This window comes from Puma concolor, chromosome A1, assembly GCF_028749965.1.
Source record: "Puma concolor isolate L17-30 chromosome A1, mPumCon1.1.hap2, whole genome shotgun sequence".
Classification (NCBI taxonomy): Eukaryota; Metazoa; Chordata; class Mammalia; order Carnivora; family Felidae; genus Puma; species Puma concolor.
This window is the reverse complement of record NC_141667.1, coordinates 213,887,732-213,904,586: the sequence shown is the minus strand read 5'-3', so window position 1 is coordinate 213,904,586 and position 16,855 is coordinate 213,887,732. Positions and strand designations below refer to the sequence as shown.

Here is a 16,855-nt window from a genome sequence, read left to right as displayed (position 1 = left end):
CTCTCGCGAGAAGAACTCTGTGACCAAGCCCGCGCAAAAGTGGGTGGGCTTTTAAAAAATGAAAGAACGAACAGGAAAAACCTTCCCACGTGCTCTGGGGCGGCTAGCGGATCGGCCCCGCGCGTCTCGTGACGTCCAAGCGGCCGCTCTATTGGCCAGGATCCGCTCAGCCGTGGGAGCTTTAAACTCCAGGCTGACCTACGAACCTGCGGCGAACGTCTTGCGCGCTTCCTGATCCGTTACCATGGAAACGGTTTAACCCTTTCCTCTGGCAAAATACCCAAGCTGTGGCTGGCTCTGCAGGTTTGGTTTCAGGCCCTTACCCTTCTCTTTCGAACCCTTGGTCTTACCCCTGGGGTCAGCTGGGCTGCTTCTTCGCCACAGGCTAGCCTCGCTTTGTTCTGATTGCCGTGGTTCTTCCCAAAGCGGCAGCCCCACCAGATCTGACGGCCCAAGTAAGGCTCATCCTTTGGGGGTGGCTCCGCCCCTTCTCTCCAGCATCTCTAGGGAGGACCACTCACAGCGCTTCAGGCCCACGGCCCTATCCGAACCTCAACAATTGGCATCAAGGGATCTCCGGGCCCTAGTGCTCTCCCTTACCAATTTACGCGGCATCGGAATCAGGAAGTAAAGCATTGGTCACGGAGAAACCAAGCTCTAGATGAAAATCTAATGTGTGATTATTTACATTTGCAATCGGAAGGGCTGGTCCAGTCAAGTTGCAGTCTCCTCATGGACATCTATTAAAAGGTGGAAATACCTGATAGATGAGAAAGGCATTTTGAAGTATATCCTCATTATGAGTTTTGGACTGTTTGGGAGAGGGGGACAGGGAACAAAGGGTGCATACATACTTTATTTCTTCCTTGAATAAGTTTTTGTTGAGCTAGTACAAATGTTAGACACTACTCCATCTGTCTTCTGAGCAGTGATGAAGACAAATGAGTCTAGGTTCTAGGGAGCTTATGGGGGGAGGCAGAAAGAAAAACTGTTTGCCTTAAGCTCAATGCAAAGAAAATACAGTAAATGATATGACGGTGATTGTGATTGGGTGGCTGCTTGAGGGGCCGACCTTTGGAGGAGATGGTAAGCAGTGATTTGCCTAAGAGGCAGGCAAACATAAGAGGGAAGAGCCTTCTAGGCAAAGGAAACAGCTAATTCAAAGGCCTTAAATTGGATTTGAGGGGAAAAGATGAGAAAGTAAGAAGAAATAAGGTCGGAGAAGTAAATAAATATGTGCCAGATCCTGTAAGATTTTGTAAGCTAGGAAAGTAATTGTTGGGAATTTAAATGCAGTGGAAAGCGGTGGAGAATTCTAAAGAGGGAAGAGATACCTATGCTGTACTTTTGTCTTTAAAGCTCTTCCCTGCAGAGAACTGATTTTAGGTTCTGAACCTTTTAGAATCTGAACTGATTTCAGAACCTTTTAGGTTTCAGAGGAAGCAAGGAGATTGAGACTTGTAGTCCAAGACAGACACAATCCTGAAAGACTTCGTTCCCAATGACCTTGACATTATCCATTTGGTCAGAGCATTGGTGCCATTTAATGCCTTCTGTTAAAAACATCTGGCTACATCTTCATTTACTGCTATTTAATGACAGTAAAAGAAATAAATGGAAATTTTTTGTTACTTGGGCACATGAATGTCCTGAAAAGAAAGTCACATTTGATTTTTTTTCTCATCCATTTATACCACACAGATAACCACCTCTTCTGTCTATTCCTAAAGCCAGATCTAAGAAAAACAAACATAAAGTGATGTTCAATGTAGATATTTATTCCTGGGTATCAGATTTAAACAGATAGAAGTTGAAGGCTAGAAAATGAAGGTATTTCACTAAAAAAACAGAAATCAGGAACAAGTTTGAACTGGAAGACCTCTCATTAACTGCTAAAGCAACCAAACCAAGGTTCCTTATCATTCTTGAGTCTCAACTTCCTCATACATAAAACAAGGCAATTTAACTAGCCTACACACAAAGTGGTTAAGCCTGAATTACACTTTGGCATGCACGCACCAGTAACACGGAAGCTGGAAAGGGAAATGTGATAAATTTGTATAAAATCTAAGAGGGTCCGTAGCACAAGACAAATGAAATTGGATTTGTGTGCACATACACCACACACACACACACACAAACACACACACACACATACACACCAGCTGAGGAGCTATGAAACTGATTAATACAGATACCAGGAATGCTTCCCTAAGAAATCTTGGCCTTCTCAGAGTGTGAAAACGGAAGCATTGCCACCTGCTCAACCTCATATTCCCTGTAGCTATTTTGAACCTATGTACTATTTAATAAATAATGGTTCACATGTACCTAATCAAGACTGAAGGAATGGAAAATATTTAAGAGATCTGAGGCAACATTTTAAAGTTAGGCTAACACTTTAATTTTAATGAAAATAAGATTCAAGGAACATTACAGGGTTCTTTTTTAAAAGGAAAAATGCTAAAAAGAGAAAAGTTCTTATTTTAACAAATTAAGACCATTCTTTGAAAATGTTGAAAAAATGGAGCACTCTTGAGTGCTGTTTGCAGTCATGATGATTAACCGAACCAGCTGCGTGGTACTGCTAATTTAGATGAACAACGGGCTCAACTCTGTCATTCTAACATGTATTAATAGAGCCATAAATCCTCCCAACTCACCCTTAGCAAGACAGTCTTTGTGGTATCTTTTGCTAGCTACAATTAGTCAGAGTACAACGAACATGAAGGGAGAAGAAATTTAGGATTGAGATCCATTTCTACAGATGTCCCTAGTTCCTGGATTCTTTTTAAAATTATTTTGCTTTAGCAGCTTTATTGAGATATAATCCACATGCCATACAATTCATCCGCTTGACGAGTACAATTCAATATATTTCGGTATATTCCCAGAGCTGTGCAGTCATCACCAAAATCTAATTTTAGAACGATTTTGTCCCCGCTAAAAGAAACTCCACAGTCATTAGCAGTCGATCCCCACCTCCTCCCCAGCCCGAAGCAACCACTGATCTCCTTTATGTCCCTACCTTTGCCTGTGCTGGACACTTCGTATAAATGGAATTGTACAATATGTGGTCATTGGTGTCAGCTTCATTCACTTAGCTAAATGTTTTCAAGGGTCATCCATGCTGTAGCCTGTATAAGTACTTCATTTCTTTTTGTTGCCAAATGATGATTCCATTGTATTCCGTTTATCAGTTAATAGACATGTGGGTTGTGTCCACTTTGGGACTCTTGGGAATAGTGCTGCTTTGAGCATTTGTGTCTAAGTTTTGTGTGGACGTTCGTTATTCTTTCTTAATACTTTAAAAGATAAAACGTACCCGGTTTACAAAGTCTATATTTCTTTTCCTAGCACGGTTACTTCGCTCCTGGCTTTGTGTTTCTTGCCTGCTGTTTGAACTGTGTGCTCTCTTCCCCCACAGGGCTGGCATTTCTACTCTGGCAGCTCAGATCTGACAGTGTCATCCCCCTGCTTAAAAGGCTTCAGTGGCTTCTTATGGTTCCACCAATGATCTTTCTTACTCTCTTCTGTTGTTCTCTCTCTCTCAGAAAGTCTTTTTTTTTTTTCCACTTCCTCAAAATAGGGCCAGATCCTCTCTGCTTTGGAGCCTTCCCACGAGATCTTCCTTCAGCACTGAGTGTTCTCTGTCCACCCCTTAGCCTCTGCATGCCTAAGAATCCCTCAGCATTCAGCTGTACTCTCAAGAACTCAAGAACTCTTGTACTAATTCCCCAGACTAGGTAAGCTCCTCCCCATCTGGACTCTACTTTTTCTCCAGTGCATTTAGCAACTTAGAATGATTTTGATTTGAGTGATTATTTGGTCTTTCTCCTCTGCTAGACCGTAGAATCCATGAGCAGGAACCACATCTATTTTTACTTACACATGCCTGGCACATAGTAAGTGTTATTCATTACTCATTATCTATTCATTGAAAGGATGGAAGGAAGGAAGGAAGGAAGGAAGGAAGGAAGGAAGGAAGGAAGGAAGGAAAAAGAAGGGGAGGGGGGAAGGGAGGTATCTTCACAGCTTATTCTGTGTTCTATTTTTCCTTCCCTTGCTAGTGTTGAAATAAATTTCTAGGCCCAAGATGGAGCTGCTCCCGCCCAGGATGCCACCTCAGCAAACCAAAGCTTAAATAACTTTTGTGTCTGTGTAAATGCTCCACTAGACCAAAAACACAGTATATCCAGTCAGCCAGTCCCCCCAAACCAAGCCAACTCTAGGCTCTATGCTTATTTGTTTCTTCTCACTCCAAACAAAGCTGGGGTGCCTGGGTGGCTCAGTCGGTTGAGCATGCGACTTCGGCTCAGGTCATGATCTCGTGGTTTTGTGAGTTCAAGCCCCACATCAGGCTCTGTGCTGACAGCTCAGAGCCTGGAGTCTGCTTTGGATTCTGTGTCTCCCTCTCTCTCTCTGCCCCTCCCCCACTCATGCTCTGTCTCTCTGCCTTGGAAATAAATAAACATTAAAAAATTAAAAACAAGCAAACAAAGTTGACAATGTGGCCCCAACCAATCAGATATTTCCCACTTTTCCTTTTCCCTGTTCTTTTTTTCTTTAGTCTATAAAAGCTTCCCGACTTCTGCCCCATTTTGCAGTTCTCCAAAGGAAACTGTCCACTTAAGGAAGTGTGAAATAAAGTTTATTTGTATCACCTAAGTTGTTTCCTTTAATCATTTTTTAATACTAGGAATCTTCAGTAAAGTCTTGATAAATGGTATAAACCAAATCTGTCCTGTTATAAGAGGAATTAATGGAAAGCTTGTTCTATGCCTGGGATGGTGTAGGAGGGGCCACAAGTGTCCCCTTCCCATGCTCCCTATACAAGGTGATGTGGAGAGGGGAAGACCAGTACTAAGGAGCCAAGGCAGTGTGTGACCAGAGAACACAGGCTTTGTCTAAGTGCACCTAAGATTGTACCAAGGAGCAAGAAACGTCTCACGTGTCCCCAGGGGACATTTTAGTGGGCTAATTTCTAGTAATCAAGTTGGCAGTGTCTCCTCCAATGTAATTTTGCTATTTAACGGAAATGTTACTTTCATCTGTTTGCATAGTCTAACGGAGCCAAGACATTTGGATTATATGCACAGGAAAGAAATTTGGCCCAGCAAGTTCCAATGAATTGTTCTAGATCACATAGGGGCACTAAATGCCACCATTTAGACTAAAATTAGCTGGTTTAGTCTGGTTCCACCTGTACAAAACTAGCCTCTCAGCTTAATGCCCCTAATGACCTTTAGACTACAAAGGCAGGCATCGGCTTTCCCCCGGAGCTTTACACTAGCAATCTCTGACAGCCAGAAGCAGATTCCATGTCGCTTCCTGTTTGAAAGCTTAGGTCTCCCTTTGGCCCACTTGCCGAATTCCTGTTTCCTGCCTGAGTGATGGCCCCAGCTGGCAGTTCTTGTAAGAGAGAGAAGTCAAGTCCTTTTTTTTTCACATTGCTCAGTTTTTGGATTTTGTTTTTTTGTGGTAATAAATTAATATACACTCATTATGTAGAACACTGGAAAATACAGGAAGAGATAATGGAGCAGACCACCTCTTTTGGTGGGTGATTTACATACATTATTTAATAGTAGTTAATAAACCAATGTAAAACATACTGGAAGTGGAAAACTGTGGACATTACAATTTCATCAGCCATTTAAACATATAAAAATGCTTTTCAAATTTGAAAGATAAAGTACCTTGGGGTGCCTGGCTGGCTCAGTTGGTTAAGCCTCCAATTCTTGATTTTGGCTCAGGTCATGGTCTCAGGGTTTGTGAGATCAAGCCCTGGGGTGGGTTGGGCTCTGCACTGACAGCAGAGATCCTGCTTGGGATTCTCTCTCCCTCTCTCTCTTCCCCTCCCCCCTCCCCTTCCCACCCACCCCTCCGACCCATCCCTGTGCACACATGTTCTCTCTCTCTCAAATAAGCTTTAAAAAAAAAAAAAGCTAAAGTATCTCATCAAGCCTTTGTTTTAAAAGTATGTATATTATACCACAATCTGATATGCCTTTTAACTTACATACTTACCTAATTCTTTTGTAGTGAATCTCTTGAAGAACAGAAACACATCTGAACCATTATAACATAATACCTAGTAATGGCTTCATATATTGTAGGTCTTCATTAAATGCCCAATGACTTCTAAAATCATGACTATAATTATTAGCAAATAGTACAGATGATAATTTAGAAGTGCCACTCCAAATTGGACTTCTGAATGAGCAAAATAAAGTTGACCGCTATTATATATTGTACTAGAGTAAAATGAGTCTTCCTTTCTTTTTTAAGATTATTTATTTATTTTTGGAGAGAGAGAGCAAGCACATGAGTGAAGGAGAGGCAGAGAATCCTCAGCAGGATCCACACTGTCAGTACAGAGCCCAGCACCAGGTTGGAACTCAAGAACCATGAGATCATGACCTGTGCTGAAACCAAGAGTCAGACGCTTAGCCAGCTGAGCCACCCAGGCGCCCTTGAGTCTTCTGATTTAAGTCATCATTGTCATAACTAAATTACTGACTCAACTTCCAATAAATAAAATACTACTTCTGTACTATCTTTTAGGAAAATGTAATACGTTCTTGTCTGAAATTCAAAAACAAATAATCATTCATAAATGTAATTACTTCATAAGAAAGTCTTAAAGATACCATTGCCCGACTGATTTTAAATGGTTGATACAGAGTTAATTATAAAATAGAAGCACAAAGTTTTATAAAAAGCTTTCATTATAGGGGTGCCTGGCTGGTTCAGTCGGAGGAGTATGTGACTTGATCTTGGGGTCATGAGTTTGAGCCCCACATTGGGTGTAAAGATTACTTAAATAAATAACTTTTTTAAAAAGCTTATGTTTGACGTTTCCAATTCAAAGAAGCACAAATGTAATCAAACATTTCAAATGCACTTAGTATAAGTAAATGGAAAAATGCTTTAATTTGCAAAAAAACATTATACATAACTTTTCAGAAATGTCTTTTGCAAAGATGAAATACACTTCCTCTTCATGTGAGCCAACAGTATACATGCTTACTACTTAAAAAAAGATATTTGATAACTTCTCCTGGATTAGGTATCTAAAGGGCCAGGAAAGTCCTTCGAATAGTGTCATAAACTTATGACAAGATAAAGCAGATCCTAGAACAAGTTGTTCCTGGGTCTATCATTCCTTGTTGCTTGGCTGCTTTGCTTTTCAAAGGAAATATTAACATGCAGATAAGAACATCCTTATTTATTAGTTAACTCACACGAAATTCAGCCGAAATGTCCTTATGTGATTAGATCTTTAAAAGTAGGTAATACTCATGCATGCGAAGCATAAATATTGATTGCATGCCTATTTATGGTCCAGGAAGCATTGAACGTTGTGATAAAAATCTAGGCCCTAAAGTAGCAGGACTTTTAAGATACCTTAAATTCTTCCTAGGCTTTATTCTACTTGGGGTTTTAAGTCATTGAACCATGCTAGAGATGTCTAGTCTAGCCCCATACTAATGTTGATTCCTATTTGTTTTGGGTTTCCTGGGATCAACCTTGAACAAATTGGCTCCCCTTCCCCGCAATGGAACTTGTGACCTCAGCCTTCTGCAGGACAGAGTAGGATTCCTCAGAGCCAATCCTCAAGAACTCCAAAGTAGCCCACTATCTCTGGTTTGGGCTAGACAAACCACTAAGACAAAAATGTCTTAGACTTTGGTTCTTCCAGAGAGAAGGGTGTGGATTTGGGTTCAAGTATAAAGGGGAAAATAATCAGTACTGCATTAGAACGGAAAGTGTTATCTTTATAAACAGTGGGTATCAAATTTCTTAGCATCTATGCAATTTATTTTTAACATACCCTTTTTAGCACCCAAATTTATAAAGTCCCAATCTCTTTCTTTTTTGTATTCTGTTCTTATCTCTAAATTGATTTTAAAATTCTTCCTTTTGAAGATGTGTCCTGATCTCACATTTGATTATACAGGTTGCCATCCTGATATTATCAGTTGCTGTAATAAGATTCTTACCAAGATCTTGTTATCTTGAAACATCATGCCTATAGGCAGGGTATAATGGGCGTAACAAGATTCCTGCAGAGCTCCAATTTAACAGTTTAATGGCCTATAATTTTCTCTCTCTCTTTCAGCTGTTCAGTAGCTATTTTGAAATTGCCGAATAAACTCCCGATGAAAATAGGTGTGCAATAAAATTAAGTCTGATAAATTTTGTGGATGGCTTGAGGAAATGCCATTATTACTATTTTTTTAAACGTTTTTTCATTTTTGAGAGACAGGGAGAGACAGAGTGTGCATGGGTGGGGAGGGCGGAGGGGCAGAGAGAGAGAGGGAGACACAGAATCCGAAGGAGGCTCCAGGCTCCGAGCTATCAGCACAAAGCTGGACGCGGGGCTCAAACTCACAAAACGAGAGATCATGACCTGAGCTGAAGTGAGACGCTCAACCACTCAACCGACTGAGCCACCCAGGCGCTCAGGAAATGCCATTGTTTTATGGGAAACAGAAGTCAGCACTTTACATGGTGCTGATTGGATTTTGGTTTCAAACCCTGTGCCATTCAAACTTTAATATTTGCCTGCATTTTCAAAATAACTTTTAAAATTATCAGGAGCATTTCTTGTTCACTGAACTCTTTATGCAATTCTAAGAATTCTCAACAAGGTTCCAGGAGGAATTAAAGTGCTATAATTGAAAGCTGCTGAAATGTACATTACCCTATCCAAGTTTTATTTATTGATTTATTGATTGATTGATTTTACTTTTTAGTAATCTCTACACCCAATGTCAGGCTCAAACTTGTGACCTTGACATCAAGAGTCTCACGCTCTTCCAACTGAGCCGGACAGGCACCCATAGCCTATCTGATTCTTAATCATTATTACCTCTCCACACCAGCATCCACTGAAGTGCTTGCATTTTTAGCTCTATTCACTTATAAGGTCAATGCTGTTTTCTGCTATAGCAACCCCACATTAAAATATGACCAGACAATGCCATTTTGCAAATAGCTCTTTCTGCAGAAATAACACTTGCTTCTTAGATACTGTACAGAATCCATATACCAGTCCCTTCTGCCAGTACCTGGCAAATGCTTCCCCTCCTTGTTTTCAACAATCTGATTCACCACCTCCATTGGGCACAGGGTTCTGTGACACCACAATGTTTCATCTTCTGTTCTAGCTTGTATTGGACCTCTTGTCTCTCATCCTGAAATGTCGAATAATATGTGAAGAGACCAAGTAAATCCTCTACTTGGCCTCAGAAAGAAGTCTCTCTCCAATCACGTGCATGTCATAGAAAATTAACTTGAATTCTGCCCTCTGCTCGTTTGTTCGCTTCAGCCAACTTAAGGTTCTATTTACCTTAACTCATGACTTTTGATAACTGCGGGTCAAACAGTGAAAGTAATGGAATGCAACGATATACAACACATATGCAAGAACAAACACCTGCTGGGAGAGGCAAGCCAAAGACTTTTTGTGCCCACTGCCAAGCATTCAGTTTCCCTGGGCCACCTTCATAATGGATTTCCTCACTAAGCTCCCTGCCTTTCAGTAATATAAAACCAACTCCATGGCTGTTCCAATAACAAGTGGCTGGCTCCCTTCCACCCATGCCAGGAGCCACTGGGATATATTCATGTTGGTCATCTTTTACCTCCACAAAGCATCAACAACATTGCTCTGGTCTGGGGATCCCCCTGCTTTTATATTCAGGGTGACTTTATACCCTGTTTTTACCCCGTGCGATCACATACAATCCTGGCACACTCAAAGTTTTTGCCTATTGTTAGCGCCTCTTTTCTTTCTCAAAAATATCTCAGCGTAGAAAATAAATTATTAGGACATCTTATTTATATCCTGCCTTACACAGAATCTCTTCTTTACCTCCCGGGTCTAAAGGACCTGGCCCAAGATACCACCCAGACCGCTAGCCGGGCAGAAATAACCAGCCAAACCTAAAGCTGTCTCTTCAGCTCCACTCTTCTTCCCACTACCAAGCTAACCAACTGATTGTTTCTCCTTCCCACCATCTAACTTGTTTCTTTAAATGTCATCTGCCCTTATCTCAGAACACCAAATGTACATGAGCTACATTTTATAACTAAGGAACTTCCTGGGCTTTATTCTCTTTGTCAGTGTTTGTGGTCATAGAATAGGTTGAGGAATTCTAAGCCACAAAAGATCATTCTTGACAGGATCTCTCGAGGAAGCCCAAATGACCTTGAAACCATATGTCAGCAGGGGACCCCAGGACACCCCTAGCGGGATGTTACTAGTCTCCATAACATCTTCATAACTTCTCTTCCTACAAACTTTCAGCCAGCTGCATGGCACCCTTATCATCTTCTCAGCACTATAGCTGTCGTGTGGGTGACCTACAACTACAGCCCCTAAATGCTCTCAGAATCTACAGCTCTCAAAAGCATCAGCCTCTCCTGTGTTTTGCCAAATTCAACTCCTACCCTTCGTGTTAACAAAGGCTATTCAGGAATACGCAGTTCATGGCATACTAAATTCATGGATGCACTGGAAACAACAGCAACAACAACAACACTCCAAAAAATGTAATGCAAGCAGAAGGGGACTGCCACCTCACCTCTGCTTGCCATTTGGAGACCATGGCTACTACCCTGCAGAGATGATGCAGAGGTCCATAATGCTGGGATTGCTATTGCCATCTGGTCCCTAGAAAACTTCAGTCCATTTAAAGGATGTGGCATCACCTCCTATCCCTAAGGATCTGACCCCCCCTGAGAATTCTTGAAAAAATATTTGGCAGGAAGCCTTCATAAGATAAATCTCTCTAGACTCTGACTCTGCCCGGCTCCTGTTTCACCTATCATTTTTTGCTTCTTTATGACCAGTTTGACAGCTATGCCACTTGAAGGTAGGCAGGGACGATGTCTTGTTTATTGCTGTCACAGAAAAAGAGTAGGTCTCAGATTTTGGCAATAGCATCAGTTATACAACAAACACGTTTCTGCTGCTCTGCTACATCTTTTCACTCTCTCTTTTCATATGTTTGCCTGAAGAATGGGCACAAAATAGCAGCAGAGGTCTGGAATCGGGGTCCATAGATCTGAAGATAATGGGGCTTCAGGTTGGGTGCAGCTCAGTTGCTAAAGAAGCTAAATCAGACATGAGCCATAATAGTCTCTTAGAGGACAATAAACAGAGGGATCTTGGGGAGAAGCTCTCCTAGGTAGAGCCAGAAAGAAATCTTCACAGAGCAGAAGGGCCAACCCATTCAAAGGCAGAGCTATTCAGGAGACCCAAAGGCATTGCTTACAGATGTTGTATTTCACAAGGCAGGTAGCTTGGGAGCATGCCTTCCTGGGCACACACTTAAAAAAACTCACAATGCCCCAGTCATCTCTAAGACAAATGGTTATATTCCAAGAAGTACTTTATCTCTAGGCTGAGGAGTGAGTGAAAGAGAGACAGCTGTGTTCTAATAAGTGGATTTCTATTTTGAGGGTCTGGATCTCAAGAGTCTTTAATTTGATCAGTCTGACACAGGTTAGGAAGGAAGTCCGAAAGCTTAGCAAGTGCTGGGAGCTGTAAATTTTCATCACTCTTGGCTGGGCTATCTATTACCCTCCTCCACTAGATTGGGACAGGTTTTAGGCAATGGAGCTGAGTGGAAATCCAGTGGGAGCTCTGAGCGTCACATCCAAAGAATAGTTCATGAATGCAACAGGTGTCAAAAGACCCAATACCAGGTATAAGAGGAGATCCAAAAAGCTGATAAGATAAGACATCAAGGAATCTAGGCTCAACAGATACTCAACAACCCAGGCTGACATCTGGCAAGCACTAAGAAAGGGTATCAACAGATAAAATGGCCTCTATCCATATGGGTGCAGGAGTAGGACATCAGCTGGCAAAGAAAAATGGCCCAAACAAGGGAAGCCTCCAATCCCCAGTCGACACCATAGTTACCGAGAAACAAGGTTCAATGAAGAACTACATTATATGAATAAGGAAACAAAGTTATTAGATTTGGGGCATAAGATCAGAGTCAACACTAGGATATTTTGTGCATCCTAAAGCAATTTTGAAGTAAGGATATATCCTAGAGCTGGGTTCCGGGTTGTTCTGCAGAGAGAAGATGGAGGCACAGGTGGGAGTTGGTGGAGTAGAGTTTTAAATTATGAAACACTTAAAACAAACTGAAAATAATATACCATAGTTTTGAAGAAGCAAAATGTTCCAGGTACAGATAAAGCTTTATTCTCACTATCTTTTCTGTTTCCTTTCTCTCCATAGGAAACCACCATCCTGAAACTGATGCATATCATAACCATTCATGTCTTTATAATTTTACTACATAGGTATGAACCTGTAAATAATATATACTATTTGAGTGTATAAATTTTTACATAAATGTTATGTGGTGTATATATTTAGCAACTTGCCTATTCTTAATGTTTGTTTGTTTATTTATTTGTTGAGAGACACAGTATGAGTGGGGGAGGGCCAGAGAGAGAGGGAGACACAGAATCTGAAACAGGCTCCAGGCTCTGATCTGTCAGCACAGAGCCCAACATGGGGCTTGAACTGTGGAACGGTGAGGCCATGACGTGAGCCAAAGTTGGCCATTCAACCAACTGAGCCACCCAGGTACCCCATCAGTTGTCTATTCTTTTATTCAGCATTAAGAAATCCAACATACTGATCAATGCATTGATTCATTTCATTCAATTGTATTAATAAATGACTTTATTTATCCACTCTACTACTATTAAATGTCTCTATTTTATTTACTACAATCTTGCAGTAAACATCCTTATACATATTTCTTTGGGCCCATATGTATATATGAGTGGAACTGTTGGATCATAGAACAGACACGTCTTCAACTTACTAGGTATTACCAAATAGGTCTCCAAGAGGTTATACTGATTTATATTCCCACCTGCAGTGTGCACAAATTCCCATTTCTTTTAATCCTTATTAAAAACAGTTTTGCCAATCTGAGGGACCTAAAATAATATTTTATTTCCCTGCATTTCTCTGGCTACGGTACCATTGAACATATTTTTAGATATTTATTAACATTGATTATTCTGAATTCCTTTGATGGAAATAGCCTGTTCATATAATTTGCCCATTTTTCTAGTGGATTGTTTGGTTTTCAAAAATTGATTTGTATGAATTTATACAGATGGCCAAGAAGCACATGAAAAGATGCTGATAATGACTAATATCATTAGTCATTAAAGAAATGTAAAGTAAAACCACAGTGAGATAACCTGACCTACTAGAACTTACCTCTTAGAATTGCCTTAAAAACTGATAATAACAAGTATGGCAAGGATGGGAGCAACAGGAACAAATACTCATACATCAATGATGGTAAAAAAATGCCACAGAACTTTGAAAAGTATTTGGCAGTTTCTTATAAATACATAAGTACATATCTTCCATATGACCCAGAAATCCTATGTTGTTTAACTGAAAGAAAAATACATGTTCATATAAACACCTGTATGCAACTTTTTATAAAGGTTGCATTCATAATCACTCCCAACTGAAAACACCACAATGTCTTTGATTGGCAAGAGGACAAATAAACCGGAATATCCATATAATGAAATCCTTCTCAGCAACTAAAAGGAAAAGCTACTGTTATAAACAATGAGATGGATAATTTCAAACTTTTTAAAGCTACATTAATTATATGAGACCTTAACTGCAGTGCTGATTACACAGCTCTGTGCAGTTGTCAAAATGTATTGAACTGTACTAAAAGGGATGAATTTCCCTGCTGACGAATTGTAGTTCAATAAACCTGACTTTAAAAAATAAGTGATTTGTACAAGATATGTATATATATTACATATACATGTGTATGTATCATGTATACTAATCCATGGTGGTTTATTATTTTTTAAATTTTTTAAATTAGTTTTCTTTATTTTTGAGAGGCAAAGAGAAACAGAGCACGTGTAGAGGAGGGGCAGAGAGAGAGGGAGACACAGGATCCGAAGCAGGCTCCAGGCTCCGAGCTGTCAGCACAGAGCCCGATTCTGGGCCCGAACTCACGAACCGTGAGATCATGACCTGAGCCGAAGTCGGACACTCAACGACTGAGCCACCAGGCGCCCTCTAATCCATGGTGGTTTATATGCTTAAAAACATTTTTTTCAGTCTGTGGTCTGTCTTTTGACTTTTATATGTTATTTATTACTTAACAGAACACTTACATTTTTATTTAGTCAAATTTATGAATCTTTATTTATTTTTTTTTTAATTTTTTTTTTCAATGTTTATTTATTTTTTTTTGGGACAGAGAGAGACAGAGCATGAACGGGGGAGGGTCAGAGAGAGAGGGAGACACAGAATCGGAAACAGGCTCCAGGCTCCGAGCCATCAGCCCAGAGCCCGACGCGGGGCTCGAACTCACGGACCGCGAGATCGTGACCTGGCTGAAGTCGGACGCTTAACCGACTGCGCCACCCAGGCGCCCCGAATCTTTTTTTTTAAATGGGCTATGCTTTTAGTGCCTCACATAAAATAACTCTTCCTTAGCCCCCTGACATAAAAATATTGTCTTATGTTTTCATTTTGACATTTGAAGTTTTGCTTTTCATATTTATGTCTTTTATTTATTAGAATTAATTTTGACTATGGGGTAAGGAAGGGATTTAATTTTTTCTTTTCTTTATGAACATCTAATTATTCCAGCACCACTTACTGGACAGTTTTTTTTCCCCCTTAACTATTAAGCATCAACCTTTTTTTTTTTTTTTAAGATTTTATTTTTAAGTAATCTCTACCCCAACATGGGAGTCAAACTCACAACCCTGAAATCAAGAGTTACAGGTTCTACTGACTAAGCCAGCCACGTGCCCCTAAGCATCAGTTTTCTTTCTTAATGTCTAGGGAACATGACTGACACCACCCAGATTTTTCTACATACATTTTTCATCGTCTAAAATAACATAACATTTGGAGTATCTGGCTGGCTGAATAAGTAAAGCGTGTTCCTCTTGATTTCAGGATTGTGAGTTTGAGCCCCAAGTTGGGTATACAGATTACTTACATAAAACCTTAAATAAACAAACAATCAAACAAACAAGCAAATAAAATAACATGACATTCTACAAGCCAAAAACGTTGTCACTTCTGAGAGATGACATTGATAACAAATCAAGTGTTTATTATATGCTCTTTTTTAGAATAAAAATTCTAAAAAAAAAAAAATAGAAATCAAAGTCTCCCCCAAAGTTAGTTTTTAACAATTATTATCCATTTAAAAAAAAGGAAAATCTGCATTCATGCTCGTAATATATAAACAAACTAAGAAGTATTCTAACTATATATTAAAAATTCAATATACAAAAGATGAATCTAATGCTGTGGTTAAAAATAAATACATTTCCTCAATAATATTACAGACCAGATTATTAAAATGAGGACAGTCTAAAATAAATCTAATGTGAGCCATGTACATAATTTAAAATTTTGTAGTAACAATATTAAGAGTTAGGAGGAACATGCAAAATTAATTCCATAATATATTTTCTTTAACACGATATATCCACAATGTTATCATTTCAACACTTAACCAATGTAAGAATTATTATTGAGACATTTTACATTCTTTTTTCATATCAGGTTGCAAAATCTGATGTGTATATCTAAATTCAGACTAGCCCCATTTCAAGTGTTCAATAGCCACACATAACTAGTGGCTACCATATCGGGTAGTGAGATTTGGTCTTTCCTTCACAAATGACTAAAAGTGCTGGATAAAATCTAAATGAAGACAAGAGCCTAGAACGTTAAGCTTATCACTGAAACAGATTTTATTTGAGGGCATTTGCTAAAAGGGCTAAATTGAGCTCACAGAATCTCAGGAGGGAGATAGTCAAACTAGAACCCACCCTAGGTGGGGAATCTAACAGGAAAACCTCCTTCCTCCATTCAGCTAAAATACCAAAAGGTATTTTGACTTACTGGGGGAGAGTGTGAGGGTGAATCAAGGTAAGGGTGAATCAGAAATTAACCTGTCCCATGGGCCAGGACTAGACCATCTCCAGGGTGGAAAGCTACCTTTGAAACATTATTGATTCTTGTGAATAAAGTAAAAAAAAAAAATCATAAAGCAAATCACTAAATGCTTGAAATTGGATAATAATGAAACAACATGTTAAAAGTTGGGGGTTGCATGAGACCTTGCCCAGGTCTTGCAAGGGCCCAGTCTTTCCCATTCAGTCCTGAGCAGGGCATGGGCCTCTGCCCATTGGAGGGCTTATCATGTGGAATTAAGTCTGGTGTCTGGGGGATTTGCTCTCTGGTCTGAACACCCATAGGATTTTTCCACTGAACTCCATCTCTCTGATTTAGAGACCTGTCCTGGGTTTCAGTCCACTGACTTCCCTTATGTGATTGAGCTTGTCCCTTGGATTTCTAGACAAACAGATGACCATCTTGCACCCATGAAAAGTGCCTAAAAAAAAAAAAAAAAAAAAAGAAAAGAAGAAAAAGAAAAGAAAAATTCTTTGTGGGAATGTACCTAAAGTAGTACTTAGAGGAAAACTGATAATTTTACATGCTTTTATTAAAAATAAAGATGATAGGGGCGCCTGGGTGGCGCAGTCGGTTAAGCGTCCGACTTCAGCCAGGTCACGATCTCGCGGTCCGTGAGTTCGAGCCCCGCGTCAGGCTCTGGGCTGATGGCTCAGAGCCTGGAGCCTGTTTCCGATTCTGTGTCTCCCTCTCTCTCTGACCCTCCCCCGTTCATGCTCTGTCTCTCTCTGTCCCAAAAATAAAAATAAAACGTTGAAAAAAAAAAAAAATTAAAAAAATAAAGATGATATACTAATCATCCAACCAAAGAAGTTAGAA

At 40.0% G+C, this 16,855-nt stretch overlaps 1 protein-coding gene and 1 long non-coding RNA gene across 3 annotated transcripts in view; one reads left to right on the top strand and one right to left on the bottom strand.

Annotated features, from left to right (window-relative positions):
- AKAP11 (A-kinase anchoring protein 11) overlaps nucleotides 1-525 on the bottom strand; it is a 50,779-nt gene extending 50,254 nt beyond the window's left edge. Inside the window, exon 1 of the mRNA XM_086711479.1 lies at nucleotides 351-525. The gene's annotated coding sequence lies outside the window, so the exon portion shown is untranslated. The remainder of the gene's footprint in view (nucleotides 1-350) is intronic.
- On the top strand, nucleotides 92-12,722 carry LOC147584748 (uncharacterized). Of its 2 annotated transcripts, none has more exons than XR_015252902.1 (3): nucleotides 92-303; nucleotides 3,590-3,746; nucleotides 12,269-12,722. It is a non-coding gene; the product is annotated as an uncharacterized LOC147584748 (long non-coding RNA). The 2 variants fall into 2 exon arrangements; XR_015252897.1 differs by lacking the exon at nucleotides 12,269-12,722 and adding an exon at nucleotides 4,071-4,668 and having other exon boundaries at nucleotides 104-303.
- The last annotated feature ends 4,133 nt before the right edge of the window (nucleotides 12,723-16,855 follow it).